The sequence below is a fragment of the Paralichthys olivaceus genome, chromosome 17, assembly GCF_024713975.1.
Source record: "Paralichthys olivaceus isolate ysfri-2021 chromosome 17, ASM2471397v2, whole genome shotgun sequence".
NCBI classification, from domain to species: Eukaryota; Metazoa; Chordata; class Actinopteri; order Pleuronectiformes; family Paralichthyidae; genus Paralichthys; species Paralichthys olivaceus.
Genome location: NC_091109.1, coordinates 16,414,470 through 16,431,176, shown reverse-complemented (window position 1 = coordinate 16,431,176; position 16,707 = coordinate 16,414,470).

The window sequence follows — 16,707 nt, the reverse complement described above, 5'->3', positions numbered from 1 at the left end:
ATGAGAGAGAGAAAGAGAGAGAGGGACTATGGGAGAAAAGAGACACGTCAATAACATAGTTTTTGACATTTATTAAAAAAAATAAATGAGTGTGGGGTGGGGGGGGGCAGAGAGACAGAGAGAAGTGGAGAAGTGCTCTGTGGATGATGGGAGTTTCCCCTGCAGTCTAGACCTATAGCAGCTTAAGGGATGGTTCAGGACTCACCTGATCCAGCAAGGCTTTATCAAAAAGGAATGTTTTAAGTTTAACCGTAAATGCACAGAAGTTGTCTGCCTGGTAGCTGAATGCTCTACCTCCTGTTCTACTCTTACAGACTCTTGGAACCACAAGAGAGCCTGTGTTTTGGGAATGAAAACACCTACTGTAGATGCTTGAGAGAGAGTCTGAGCCAGGGACAGTAAATATGGTTGAGGTTCCATCAATAAGGTGAGTAATAAAAAATGTGATACCTTACAATATACTGTGATGTTAACTGTGTTCTGAGAATGTTTTTGAAATCTGTGGGGATTTATGTAGATAACATTTATTTGACAACTTGTACCATTTCTATTTGGGGGGGGCAATTTCACGGCTATGCTCAGTATCAAATTCTAAATCCACATTAAAAAATTGAGGAGAAAAAATTATGAAAAGATGAGGAGGGAGGTTGATTTTCATGTGATTGTTATTGTGTTGTAGACTGGTTTGTTTTAAATGTCCCCCAGGCAAACTGGAACGTGCGTAACTTGTAGTGACTACAGTATCAGTATAGTGCCTGGAAAAGATAATTTTGGATACATGCCTCGAGCTGCAACTGGCAACTGACGCAGAAAGTAATGCATGTAAGACACATTGTCATCATCCACAGGGTCTCCTCCTGTGTCCTTTCGTCTCCCCTCTATAATGTGTATACTGATGACTGCCGCAGCTGGCATGACAACAGATTACTTTTCAAATTTGCTGATGACTTTGTGACAGTCAGTTTCCTCCATGCAGATGAGAACAACCATGGTCCCATTGTGGATTGTGAATCTGTAGTGGTGTGACTGTGCATTTTTACTACTAAATGTGACAAAAACCAAGGACATGAGTTTTAGGCATCAGTCCTCAAACTCTTAGAATACTATCATCAAGGGATATGTGGTAGACATTGTAGAGAACTACAAGTACCTTGGGATGATTATAAACTATGATATCTCTGATGTTCCTGATGATGGCTGTTTGTATTACAGATAGCAAGTGGCTGATCCCTTAATCAGTAGAACATGTACTTGTACAATGTAACTTGTTACAATGCTCAATGATATAGATATCCATTCCAGATTTCTGCAACATGCCTTGTAATTTTATCCATAATTAATTATGAAAATAAATCCAGTTTATGATTTGTGATATATGACAATTTGATTGTGACTAATCATAATTCAAGGTCAGCTTTAATTTGCCTCAATTCGAGATACCTTAAATTAAGTTTAAAGTGAGAATGTCATTGTGGAAATCCTGAACTTAAATAGTGACTAATGAAGCATTGTGTTAGTTCATGCAGGACACGGAGTCATGTGCTCAGCTAACGATAGGTTCATGGGTGCTCATCAGTCACTCACCAATCACAGCCCATTCTCTCACCAAAGCGGTCCCTTTAAATACGACCTCATCCTCACTGATCCCTGCTCAGCTATAACACTTTTAGCACTGTAATGGAAATGTTACATTTGTGTATGTATAATTGCATGAGCAGACATGTACTGTATGTCGAGGACTGACCAAATGGTTGACCAAATTGTTAATCTAAAAGGGCAACTTTAATGTTTACGATGGTGGCTTAAGAGACTTGAGTTTTATGGCCTCGAGAAACCACAACTTTATGGTATCTCGTTGTATCTCTGATTGGGATCAAACAACTGGGATCTCACGGGGGGGGGGGGGGGGGGGGGGGGGGGTCATCCACAGAACATGTTAACAAAAGGACAGGATGTCTCTTCCACTGAGTGAAACTACAGAAGGGTAATATATACCTTTGCATGCTTAGTGGGAGGGGGCTGTGAGTTATAAGAACACAGATTCTCCTATGTTCTTTGCTCATTTGTGCATGTCAATCAGGTGACATGTACTAATGAGTCCATCTGCAGATGCTGAATTGAACTTACAGAAAGAAATATCTGAAACTATAATAGTTCAACTGAATTGTAGATATCAAATGTTATTTTAATGTTACCATTACCTTTCTTGACATGTACTGTAGATGCTTGAGAGAGTGTCTGAGCCAGGGACAGTAGACATCACTGAGGTTCCATCAATAAGGAGAGTATTGAAACACATGATATTTTACAATATACTGTGATGTAGATTCTCAGAAAGTTACAGAAATTTGTGGGGAAAAATTGTTTGCAGATGCTATGAATGTCATGTTAATTTCTGACACTCAGTTCACATTTATAGAGTTGGCTTGTTTTGTCAAGAAATCATCCATGTAAAATAAAAGAACATGGAACAAATTATTTATCATGTATTGCTATATTTCTTTCTTTACCATTTTCACATTCAGTATGGCCAGAGGCATTACGTTTTCAGGTTGTCCATCCATCTGTCTTGCCAATTCATGTGAATGCGATATCTCATGTACAACTACGTTATGTTAGTCAAAGGTCAAAAGGTCAAGCTCACATGACTTTGCATTGTTTTGAATACAATTTATCAGGATTGTCCAAAGGAAATATCATTACATGTGGCACAAACATTCATTTGGACTCAATGATGACTTGAATAGAATTCAGTTGTCAAAGATCAAATGGCAAGGTCACTAGGACCTCACAAAGCACACTACTTGCCTTGTAAATGCGATATATCCGAAATGCCTTCAGGGAATTCTTTCACATTTGGCACAAACATTCATATGAATTTGGGTTTCATTTTGGTAGCCAAATGTCACAGTGTTCTCACAAAGCATGTAAATATTTTTCCTTAAATTGATATCTAAAGATCAGCTCATGGGAATGTCGTCAAACTTGGTAAAAATATTAACTTCAATTCAAAGATGAAGAATTTTATTCCCTTCGAAGTTAAAGGTCAGAGTAACGTCACTGTGAATCTGATATGTTAGGACTGTCAGTAGGGAATTTCATTATATCTGGTAACTTGGAATGCTTGAGGGAATTTCTTATCAATGCTACATGAGTTGTCACTTGGATTTCAGTCCTCTAGCTGGTCAGGGGCCTAAACAGGGTTCGCAGCCTCTTGGTTCTGGAGATTTTTGGGGAAATTACGATCCCTTTCGGGGCCTTCCCAAGGGCCTAGGAGCCCCAAATTTGACCCACTGGTCACGAGGGGCTCTTTGAGCCTGCATTACCGATTTTCACCAAAACTGCAGAAGGGCCCAGGTGACCTTTGTGACCTTTGGTATCAATTAAGCCCATTTCTACGGGCTCCATTTTGATAGCCGTACAGAGTGCATACGGGTATGAGAGGGAAGAATGTTGATCTGGGGCCTAATGATCGCAACGGTGTAACTTTCAAACAGTTTGAGGCTTTTTTGGCTGAAATGAGGGGCCAGCATATTCTAGGCATTGATAATGGGATTTACACTAACTTCTGATTCCCCTTTCATTATAGATTGCAATTTGACGGGCCTCCAGCAAATGCCAGAAAGCACGTAGAGCTTTGAAACCACGACAGGAGCCTTCTTTACAGAAAGCCCATCCACCTATTTCGGCCTGGTGTCCGCAGGCGCGAAAGAAAAAAAGTTGTGCCTGGTTGAATTAGGCAGTCAGACAGGTTCTGACACTTGTTGCTTTTTGTGACACAAGGAATATTGTGCTTTACCCGCAAGTTAGCTGAAGTAGCAGAGTACTATTAAATTTCTCATATTCTAATACTTGAGCATATTCATGTTATGGTTATAATGTTTACTGTCAGTTGCAGCAGTTAGAGAACAGTATTTTTGTGTATTCTTGTGTTTTATGTTCAACAAGTTATTCTAACACCAGCAGCAGTAAGAGCAGGTGTAGTTACCAGAGGGATCCAGGAGAGGGAGCATGTAGCTTTTGAGGAACATTAAGAGACACCTCGCTTACTCCCTTCAGTCATAATGCACATGATTTGAGAAAAGTTTGTGTCCATGTATCGTTCATTCAAATACTCCCTTTTTCAGGTATGAGTTCCTCATAGTAAGGGTTAATATTTACCAGTGTGTTAGGTGAATGTGTATATGTGCTCAGGAAACTCAGCCCACAGTTAAAGGTTGGTAAGTGCATAATATGAAATGGAAAATATGTTCATGAAAGAAAAAAAACATATTATTTCTGTACAGTTTACTGAATATATTGCAATACTACTGCTCAATTAATTATTGTTATTATTATCCCATCACCTATTCAATTCAATTCAATTTTATTTGTATAGCGCCAAATCATAATATACATTATCTCAAGGAACTTTACATAGAAGGTCAAGACCTTCAAATCTTGTTTAATATAAAGAAACCTAACAGTTCCCACAATGAGCAGACTTTGGTGACTGTGAAGAGTAAAAACTCCCTCACTTACAGGGAGAAACCTCTAGCAGAACCAGGCTCAATGTGGACGATCATCTGCCTGGATCATCTGGTATCAGCTCTTACTAGTTAAAATGTAAACAATAACAGTGTCAAGAAGTTATTGATTATCAATGATAGCAGCAACAATTAATATAATAATTAATTAAGTATTGTTGTTAATAATAATAATAATAATAGTTGTTCTCCTTCAGTTCTGGAGTCAGAGGTATCTGCAATGAGAGAGAGAAAGAGAGAGAGGGACTATGGGAGAAAAGAGACACGTCAATAACATAGTTTTTGACATTTATTTAAAAAAAAAAATGAGTGTGGGGTGGGGGGGGGCAGAGAGACAGAGAGAAGTGGAGAAGTGCTCTGTGGATGATGGGAGTTTCCCCTGCAGTCTAGACCTATAGCAGCTTAAGGGATGGTTCAGGACTCACCTGATCCAGCAAGGCTTTATCAAAAAGGAATGTTTTAAGTTTAACCGTAAATGCACAGAAGTTGTCTGCCTGGTAGCTGAATGCTCTACCTCCTGTTCTACTCTTACAGACTCTTGGAACCACAAGAGAGCCTGTGTTTTGGGAATGAAAACACCTACTGTAGATGCTTGAGAGAGAGTCTGAGCCAGGGACAGTAAATATGGTTGAGGTTCCATCAATAAGGTGAGTAATAAAAAATGTGATACCTTACAATATACTGTGATGTTAACTGTGTTCTGAGAATGTTTTTGAAATCTGTGGGGATTTATGTAGATAACATTTATTTGACAACTTGTACCATTTCTATTTGGGGGGGGCAATTTCACGGCTATGCTCAGTATCAAATTCTAAATCCACATTAAAAAATTGAGGAGAAAAAATTATGAAAAGATGAGGAGGGAGGTTGATTTTCATGTGATTGTTATTGTGTTGTAGACTGGTTTGTTTTAAATGTCCCCCAGGCAAACTGGAACGTGCGTAACTTGTAGTGACTACAGTATCAGTATAGTGCCTGGAAAAGATAATTTTGGATACATGCCTCGAGCTGCAACTGGCAACTGACGCAGAAAGTAATGCATGTAAGACACATTGTCATCATCCACAGGGTCTCCTCCTGTGTCCTTTCGTCTCCCCTCTATAATGTGTATACTGATGACTGCCGCAGCTGGCATGACAACAGATTACTTTTCAAATTTGCTGATGACTTTGTGACAGTCAGTTTCCTCCATGCAGATGAGAACAACCATGGTCCCATTGTGGATTGTGAATCTGTAGTGGTGTGACTGTGCATTTTTACTACTAAATGTGACAAAAACCAAGGACATGAGTTTTAGGCATCAGTCCTCAAACTCTTAGAATACTATCATCAAGGGATATGTGGTAGACATTGTAGAGAACTACAAGTACCTTGGGATGATTATAAACTATGATATCTCTGATGTTCCTGATGATGGCTGTTTGTATTACAGATAGCAAGTGGCTGATCCCTTAATCAGTAGAACATGTACTTGTACAATGTAACTTGTTACAATGCTCAATGATATAGATATCCATTCCAGATTTCTGCAACATGCCTTGTCATTTTATCCATAATTAATTATGAAAATAAATCCAGTTTATGATTTGTGATATATGACAATTTGATTGTGACTAATCATAATTCAAGGTCAGCTTTAATTTGCCTCAATTCGAGATACCTTAAATTAAGTTTAAAGTGAGAATGTCATTGTGGAAATCCTGAACTTAAATAGTGACTAATGAAGCATTGTGTTAGTTCATGCAGGACACGGAGTCATGTGCTCAGCTAACGATAGGTTCATGGGTGCTCATCAGTCACTCACCAATCACAGCCCATTCTCTCACCAAAGCGGTCCCTTTAAATACGACCTCATCCTCACTGATCCCTGCTCAGCTATAACACTTTTAGCACTGTAATGGAAATGTTACATTTGTGTATGTATAATTGCATGAGCAGACATGTACTGTATGTCGAGGACTGACCAAATGGTTGACCAAATTGTTAATCTAAAAGGGCAACTTTAATGTTTACGATGGTGGCTTAAGAGACTTGAGTTTTATGGCCTCGAGAAACCACAACTTTATGGTATCTCGTTGTATCTCTGATTGGGATCAAACAACTGGGATCTCACGGGGGGGGGGGGGGGGGGGGGGGGGGGTCATCCACAGAACATGTTAACAAAAGGACAGGATGTCTCTTCCACTGAGTGAAACTACAGAAGGGTAATATATACCTTTGCATGCTTAGTGGGAGGGGGCTGTGAGTTATAAGAACACAGATTCTCCTATGTTCTTTGCTCATTTGTGCATGTCAATCAGGTGACATGTACTAATGAGTCCATCTGCAGATGCTGAATTGAACTTACAGAAAGAAATATCTGAAACTATAATAGTTCAACTGAATTGTAGATATCAAATGTTATTTTAATGTTACCATTACCTTTCTTGACATGTACTGTAGATGCTTGAGAGAGTGTCTGAGCCAGGGACAGTAGACATCACTGAGGTTCCATCAATAAGGAGAGTATTGAAACACATGATATTTTACAATATACTGTGATGTAGATTCTCAGAAAGTTACAGAAATTTGTGGGGAAAAATTGTTTGCAGATGCTATGAATGTCATGTTAATTTCTGACACTCAGTTCACATTTATAGAGTTGGCTTGTTTTGTCAAGAAATCATGCATGTAAAATAAAAGAACATGGAACAAATTATTTATCATGTATTGCTATATTTCTTTCTTTACCATTTTCACATTCAGTATGGCCAGAGGCATTACGTTTTCAGGTTGTCCATCCATCTGTCTTGCCAATTCATGTGAATGCGATATCTCATGTACAACTACGTTATGTTAGTCAAAGGTCAAAAGGTCAAGCTCACATGACTTTGCATTGTTTTGAATACAATTTATCAGGATTGTCCAAAGGAAATATCATTACATGTGGCACAAACATTCATTTGGACTCAATGATGACTTGAATAGAATTCAGTTGTCAAAGATCAAATGGCAAGGTCACTAGGACCTCACAAAGCACACTACTTGCCTTGTAAATGCGATATATCCGAAATGCCTTCAGGGAATTCTTTCACATTTGGCACAAACATTCATATGAATTTGGGTTTCATTTTGGTAGCCAAATGTCACAGTGTTCTCACAAAGCATGTAAATATTTTTCCTTAAATTGATATCTAAAGATCAGCTCATGGGAATGTCGTCAAACTTGGTAAAAATATTAACTTCAATTCAAAGATGAAGAATTTTATTCCCTTCGAAGTTAAAGGTCAGAGTAACGTCACTGTGAATGTGATATGTTAGGACTGTCAGTAGGGAATTTCATTATATCTGGTAACTTGGAATGCTTGAGGGAATTTCTTATCAATGCTACATGAGTTGTCACTTGGATTTCAGTCCTCTAGCTGGTCAGGGGCCTAAACAGGGTTCGCAGCCTCTTGGTTCTGGAGATTTTTGGGGAAATTACGATCCCTTTCGGGGCCTTCCCAAGGGCCTAGGAGCCCCAAATTTGACCCACTGGTCACGAGGGGCTCTTTGAGCCTGCATTACCGATTTTCACCAAAACTGCAGAAGGGCCCAGGTGACCTTTGTGACCTTTGGTATCAATTAAGCCCATTTCTACGGGCTCCATTTTGATAGCCGTACAGAGTGCATACGGGTATGAGAGGGAAGAATGTTGATCTGGGGCCTAATGATCGCAACGGTGTAACTTTCAAACAGTTTGAGGCTTTTTTGGCTGAAATGAGGGGCCAGCATATTCTAGGCATTGATAATGGGATTTACACTAACTTCTGATTCCCCTTTCATTATAGATTGCAATTTGACGGGCCTCCAGCAAATGCCAGAAAGCACGTAGAGCTTTGAAACCACGACAGGAGCCTTCTTTACTGAAAGCCCATCCACCTATTTCGGCCTGGTGTCCGCAGGCGCGAAAGAAAAAAAGTTGTGCCTGGTTGAATTAGGCAGTCAGACAGGTTCTGACACTTGTTGCTTTTTGTGACACAAGGAATATTGTGCTTTACCCGCAAGTTAGCTGAAGTAGCAGAGTACCATTAAATTTCTCATATTCTAATACTTGAGCATATTCATGTTATGGTTATAATGTTTACTGTCAGTTGCAGCAGTTAGAGAACAGTATTTTTGTGTATTCTTGTGTTTTATGTTCAACAAGTTATTCTAACACCAGCAGCAGTAAGAGCAGGTGTAGTTACCAGAGGGATCCAGGAGAGGGAGCATGTAGCTTTTGAGGAACATTAAGAGACACCTCGCTTACTCCCTTCAGTCATAATGCACATGATTTGAGAAAAGTTTGTGTCCATGTATCGTTCATTCAAATACTCCCTTTTTCAGGTATGAGTTCCTCATAGTAAGGGTTAATATTTACCAGTGTGTTAGGTGAATGTGTATATGTGCTCAGGAAACTCAGCCCACAGTTAAAGGTTGGTAAGTGCATAATATGAAATGGAAAATATGTTCATGAAAGAAAAAAAACATATTATTTCTGTACAGTTTACTGAATATATTGCAATACTACTGCTCAATTAATTATTGTTATTATTATCCCATCACCTATTCAATTCAATTCAATTTTATTTGTATAGCGCCAAATCATAATATACATTATCTCAAGGAACTTTACATAGAAGGTCAAGACCTTCAAATCTTGTTTAATATAAAGAAACCTAACAGTTCCCACAATGAGCAGACTTTGGTGACTGTGAAGAGTAAAAACTCCCTCACTTACAAGGAGAAACCTCTAGCAGAACCAGGCTCAATGTGGACGATCATCTGCCTGGATCATCTGGTATCAGCTCTTACTAGTTAAAATGTAAACAATAACAGTGTCAAGAAGTTATTGATTATCAATGATAGCAGCAACAATTAATATAATAATTAATTAAGTATTGTTGTTAATAATAATAATAATAATAATAGTTGTTCTCCTTCAGTTCTGGAGTCAGAGGTATCTGCAATGAGAGAGAGAAAGAGAGAGAGGGACTATGGGAGAAAAGAGACACGTCAATAACATAGTTTTTGACATTTATTAAAAAAAATAAATGAGTGTGGGGTGGGGGGGGGCAGAGAGACAGAGAGAAGTGGAGAAGTGCTCTGTGGATGATGGGAGTTTCCCCTGCAGTCTAGACCTATAGCAGCTTAAGGGATGGTTCAGGACTCACCTGATCCAGCAAGGCTTTATCAAAAAGGAATGTTTTAAGTTTAACCGTAAATGCACAGAAGTTGTCTGCCTGGTAGCTGAATGCTCTACCTCCTGTTCTACTCTTACAGACTCTTGGAACCACAAGAGAGCCTGTGTTTTGGGAATGAAAACACCTACTGTAGATGCTTGAGAGAGAGTCTGAGCCAGGGACAGTAAATATGGTTGAGGTTCCATCAATAAGGTGAGTAATAAAAAATGTGATACCTTACAATATACTGTGATGTTAACTGTGTTCTGAGAATGTTTTTGAAATCTGTGGGGATTTATGTAGATAACATTTATTTGACAACTTGTACCATTTCTATTTGGGGGGGGCAATTTCACGGCTATGCTCAGTATCAAATTCTAAATCCACATTAAAAAATTGAGGAGAAAAAAATATGAAAAGATGAGGAGGGAGGTTGATTTTCATGTGATTTTTATTGTGTTGTAGACTGGTTTGTTTTAAATGTCCCCCAGGCAAAATGGAACGTGCGTAACTTGTAGTGACTACAGTATCAGTATAGTGCCTGGAAAAGATAATTTTGGATACATGCCTCGAGCTGCAACTGGCAACTGACGCAGAAAGTAATGCATGTAAGACACATTGTCATCATCCACAGGGTCTCCTCCTGTGTCCTTTCACCTCCCCTCTATAATGTGTATACTGATGACTGCCGCAGCTGGCATGACAACAGATTACTTTTCAAATTTGTTGATGACTTTGTGACAGTCAGTTTCCTCCATGCAGATGAGAACAACCATGGTCCCATTGTGGATTGTGAATCTGTAGTGGTGTGACTGTGCATTTTTACTACTAAATGTGACAAAAACCAAGGACATGAGTTTTAGGCATCAGTCCTCAAACTCTTAGAATACTATCATCAAGGGATATGTGGTAGACATTGTAGAGAACTACAAGTACCTTGGGATGATTATTAACTATGATATCTCTGATGTTCCTGATGATGGCTGTTTGTATTACAGATAGCAAGTGGCTGATCCCTTAATCAGTAGAACATGTACTTGTACAATGTAACTTGTTACAATGCTCAATGATATAGATATCCATTCCAGATTTCTGCAACATGCCTTGTCATTTTATCCATAATTAATTATGAAAATAAATCCAGTTTATGATTTGTGATATATGACAATTTGATTGTGACTAATCATAATTCAAGGTCAGCTTTAATTTGCCTCAATTCGAGATACCTTAAATTAAGTTTAAAGTGAGAATGTCATTGTGGAAATCCTGAACTTAAATAGTGACTAATGAAGCATTGTGTTAGTTCATGCAGGACACGGAGTCATGTGCTCAGCTAACGATAGGTTCATGGGTGCTCATCAGTCACTCACCAATCACAGCCCATTCTCTCACCAAAGCGGTCCCTTTAAATACGACCTCATCCTCACTGATCCCTGCTCAGCTATAACACTTTTAGCACTGTAATGGAAATGTTACATTTGTGTATGTATAATTGCATGAGCAGACATGTACTGTATGTCGAGGACTGACCAAATGGTTGACCAAATTGTTAATCTAAAAGGGCAACTTTAATGTTTACGATGGTGGCTTAAGAGACTTGAGTTTTATGGCCTCGAGAAACCACAACTTTATGGTATCTCGTTGTATCTCTGATTGGGATCAAACAACTGGGATCTCACGGGGGGGGGGGGGGGGGGGGGGGGGGGGGGGGGTCATCCACAGAACATGTTAACAAAAGGACAGGATGTCTCTTCCACTGAGTGAAACTACAGAAGGGTAATATATACCTTTGCATGCTTAGTGGGAGGGGGCTGTGAGTTATAAGAACACAGATTCTCCTATGTTCTTTGCTCATTTGTGCATGTCAATCAGGTGACATGTACTAATGAGTCCATCTGCAGATGCTGAATTGAACTTACAGAAAGAAATATCTGAAACTATAATAGTTCAACTGAATTGTAGATATCAAATGTTATTTTAATGTTACCATTACCTTTCTTGACATGTACTGTAGATGCTTGAGAGAGTGTCTGAGCCAGGGACAGTAGACATCACTGAGGTTCCATCAATAAGGAGAGTATTGAAACACATGATATTTTACAATATACTGTGATGTAGATTCTCAGAAAGTTACAGAAATTTGTGGGGAAAAATTGTTTGCAGATGCTATGAATGTCATGTTAATTTCTGACACTCAGTTCACATTTATAGAGTTGGCTTGTTTTGTCAAGAAATCATCCATGTAAAATAAAAGAACATGGAACAAATTATTTATCATGTATTGCTATATTTCTTTCTTTACCATTTTCACATTCAGTATGGCCAGAGGCATTACGTTTTCAGGTTGTCCATCCATCTGTCTTGCCAATTCATGTGAATGCGATATCTCATGTACAACTACGTTATGTTAGTCAAAGGTCAAAAGGTCAAGCTCACATGACTTTGCATTGTTTTGAATACAATTTATCAGGATTGTCCAAAGGAAATATCATTACATGTGGCACAAACATTCATTTGGACTCAATGATGACTTGAATAGAATTCAGTTGTCAAAGATCAAATGGCAAGGTCACTAGGACCTCACAAAGCACACTACTTGCCTTGTAAATGCGATATATCCGAAATGCCTTCAGGGAATTCTTTCACATTTGGCACAAACATTCATATGAATTTGGGTTTCATTTTGGTAGCCAAATGTCACAGTGTTCTCACAAAGCATGTAAATATTTTTCCTTAAATTGATATCTAAAGATCAGCTCATGGGAATGTCGTCAAACTTGGTAAAAATATTAACTTCAATTCAAAGATGAAGAATTTTATTCCCTTCGAAGTTAAAGGTCAGAGTAACGTCACTGTGAATCTGATATGTTAGGACTGTCAGTAGGGAATTTCATTATATCTGGTAACTTGGAATGCTTGAGGGAATTTCTTATCAATGCTACATGAGTTGTCACTTGGATTTCAGTCCTCTAGCTGGTCAGGGGCCTAAACAGGGTTCGCAGCCTCTTGGTTCTGGAGATTTTTGGGGAAATTACGATCCCTTTCGGGGCCTTCCCAAGGGCCTAGGAGCCCCAAATTTGACCCACTGGTCACGAGGGGCTCTTTGAGCCTGCATTACCGATTTTCACCAAAACTGCAGAAGGGCCCAGGTGACCTTTGTGACCTTTGGTATCAATTAAGCCCATTTCTACGGGCTCCATTTTGATAGCCGTACAGAGTGCATACGGGTATGAGAGGGAAGAATGTTGATCTGGGGCCTAATGATCGCAACGGTGTAACTTTCAAACAGTTTGAGGCTTTTTTGGCTGAAATGAGGGGCCAGCATATTCTAGGCATTGATAATGGGATTTACACTAACTTCTGATTCCCCTTTCATTATAGATTGCAATTTGACGGGCCTCCAGCAAATGCCAGAAAGCACGTAGAGCTTTGAAACCACGACAGGAGCCTTCTTTACAGAAAGCCCATCCACCTATTTCGGCCTGGTGTCCGCAGGCGCGAAAGAAAAAAAGTTGTGCCTGGTTGAATTAGGCAGTCAGACAGGTTCTGACACTTGTTGCTTTTTGTGACACAAGGAATATTGTGCTTTACCCGCAAGTTAGCTGAAGTAGCAGAGTACCATTAAATTTCTCATATTCTAATACTTGAGCATATTCATGTTATGGTTATAATGTTTACTGTCAGTTGCAGCAGTTAGAGAACAGTATTTTTGTGTATTCTTGTGTTTTATGTTCAACAAGTTATTCTAACACCAGCAGCAGTAAGAGCAGGTGTAGTTACCAGAGGGATCCAGGAGAGGGAGCATGTAGCTTTTGAGGAACATTAAGAGACACCTCGCTTACTCCCTTCAGTCATAATGCACATGATTTGAGAAAAGTTTGTGTCCATGTATCGTTCATTCAAATACTCCCTTTTTCAGGTATGAGTTCCTCATAGTAAGGGTTAATATTTACCAGTGTGTTAGGTGAATGTGTATATGTGCTCAGGAAACTCAGCCCACAGTTAAAGGTTGGTAAGTGCATAATATGAAATGGAAAATATGTTCATGAAAGAAAAAAAACATATTATTTCTGTACAGTTTACTGAATATATTGCAATACTACTGCTCAATTAATTATTGTTATTATTATCCCATCACCTATTCAATTCAATTCAATTTTATTTGTATAGCGCCAAATCATAATATACATTATCTCAAGGAACTTTACATAGAAGGTCAAGACCTTCAAATCTTGTTTAATATAAAGAAACCTAACAGTTCCCACAATGAGCAGACTTTGGTGACTGTGAAGAGTAAAAACTCCCTCACTTACAGGGAGAAACCTCTAGCAGAACCAGGCTCAATGTGGACGATCATCTGCCTGGATCATCTGGTATCAGCTCTTACTAGTTAAAATGTAAACAATAACAGTGTCAAGAAGTTATTGATTATCAATGATAGCAGCAACAATTAATATAATAATTAATTAAGTATTGTTGTTAATAATAATAATAATAATAGTTGTTCTCCTTCAGTTCTGGAGTCAGAGGTATCTGCAATGAGAGAGAGAAAGAGAGAGAGGGACTATGGGAGAAAAGAGACACGTCAATAACATAGTTTTTGACATTTATTTAAAAAAAAAAATGAGTGTGGGGTGGGGGGGGGGCAGAGAGACAGAGAGAAGTGGAGAAGTGCTCTGTGGATGATGGGAGTTTCCCCTGCAGTCTAGACCTATAGCAGCTTAAGGGATGGTTCAGGACTCACCTGATCCAGCAAGGCTTTATCAAAAAGGAATGTTTTAAGTTTAACCGTAAATGCACAGAAGTTGTCTGCCTGGTAGCTGAATGCTCTACCTCCTGTTCTACTCTTACAGACTCTTGGAACCACAAGAGAGCCTGTGTTTTGGGAATGAAAACACCTACTGTAGATGCTTGAGAGAGAGTCTGAGCCAGGGACAGTAAATATGGTTGAGGTTCCATCAATAAGGTGAGTAATAAAAAATGTGATACCTTACAATATACTGTGATGTTAACTGTGTTCTGAGAATGTTTTTGAAATCTGTGGGGATTTATGTAGATAACATTTATTTGACAACTTGTACCATTTCTATTTGGGGGGGGGCAATTTCACGGCTATGCTCAGTATCAAATTCTAAATCCACATTAAAAAATTGAGGAGAAAAAAATATGAAAAGATGAGGAGGGAGGTTGATTTTCATGTGATTTTTATTGTGTTGTAGACTGGTTTGTTTTAAATGTCCCCCAGGCAAACTGGAACGTGCGTAACTTGTAGTGACTACAGTATCAGTATAGTGCCTGGAAAAGATAATTTTGGATACATGCCTCGAGCTGCAACTGGCAACTGACGCAGAAAGTAATGCATGTAAGACACATTGTCATCATCCACAGGGTCTCCTCCTGTGTCCTTTCACCTCCCCTCTATAATGTGTATACTGATGACTGCCGCAGCTGGCATGACAACAGATTACTTTTCAAATTTGCTGATGACTCTGTGACAGTCAGTTTCCTCCATGCAGATGAGAACAACCATGGTCCCATTGTGGATTGTGAATCTGTAGTGGTGTGACTGTGCATTTTTACTACTAAATGTGACAAAAACCAAGGACATGAGTTTTAGGCATCAGTCCTCAAACTCTTAGAATACTATCATCAAGGGACATGTGGTAGACATTGTAGAGAACTACAAGTACCTTGGGATGATTATTAACTATGATATCTCTGATGTTCCTGATGATGGCTGTTTGTATTACAGATAGCAAGTGGCTGATCCCTTATTCAGTAGAACATGTACTTGTACAATGTAACTTGTTACAATGCTCAATGATATAGATATCCATTCCAGATTTCTGCAACATGCCTTGTAATTTTATCCATAATTAATTATGAAAATAAATCCAGTTTATGATTTGTGATATATGACAATTTGATTGTGACTGATCATAATTCAAGGTCAGCTTTAATTTGCCTCAATTCGAGATACCTTAAATTAAGTTTAAAGTGAGAATGTCATTGTGGAAATCCTGAACTTAAATAGTGACTAATGAAGCATTGTGTTAGTTCATGCAGGACACGGAGTCATGTGCTCAGCTAACGATAGGTTCATGGGTGCTCATCAGTCACTCACCAATCACAGCCCATTCTCTCACCAAAGCGGTCCCTTTAAATACGACCTCATCCTCACTGATCCCTGCTCAGCTATAACACTTTTAGCACTGTAATGGAAATGTTACATTTGTGTATGTATAATTGCATGAGCAGACATGTACTGTATGTCGAGGACTGACCAAATGGTTGACCAAATTGTTAATCTAAAAGGGCAACTTTAATGTTTACGATGGTGGCTTAAGAGACTTGAGTTTTATGGCCTCGAGAAACCACAACTTTATGGTATCTCGTTGTATCTCTGATTGGGATCAAACAACTGGGATCTCACGGGGGGGGGGGTCATCCACAGAACATGTTAACAAAAGGACAGGATGTCTCTTCCACTGAGTGAAACTACAGAAGGGTAATATATACCTTTGCATGCTTAGTGGGAGGGGGCTGTGAGTTATAAGAACACAGATTCTCCTATGTTCTTTGCTCATTTGTGCATGTCAATCAGGTGACGTGTACTAATGAGTCCATCTGCAGATGCTGAATTGAACTTACAGAAAGAAATATCTGAAACTATAATAGTTCAACTGAATTGTAGATATCAAATGTTATTTTAATGTTACCATTACCTTTCTTGACATGTACTGTAGATGCTTGAGAGAATGTCTGAGCCAGGGACAGTAGACATCACTGAGGTTCCATCAATAAGGAGAGTATTGAAACACATGATATTTTACAATATACTGTGATGTAGATTCTCAGAAAGTTACAGAAATTTGTGGGGAAAAATTGTTTGCAGATGCTATGAATGTCATGTTAATTTCTGACACTCAGTTCACATTTATAGAGTTGGCTTGTTTTGTCAAGAAATCATCCATGTAAAATAAAAGAACATGGAACAA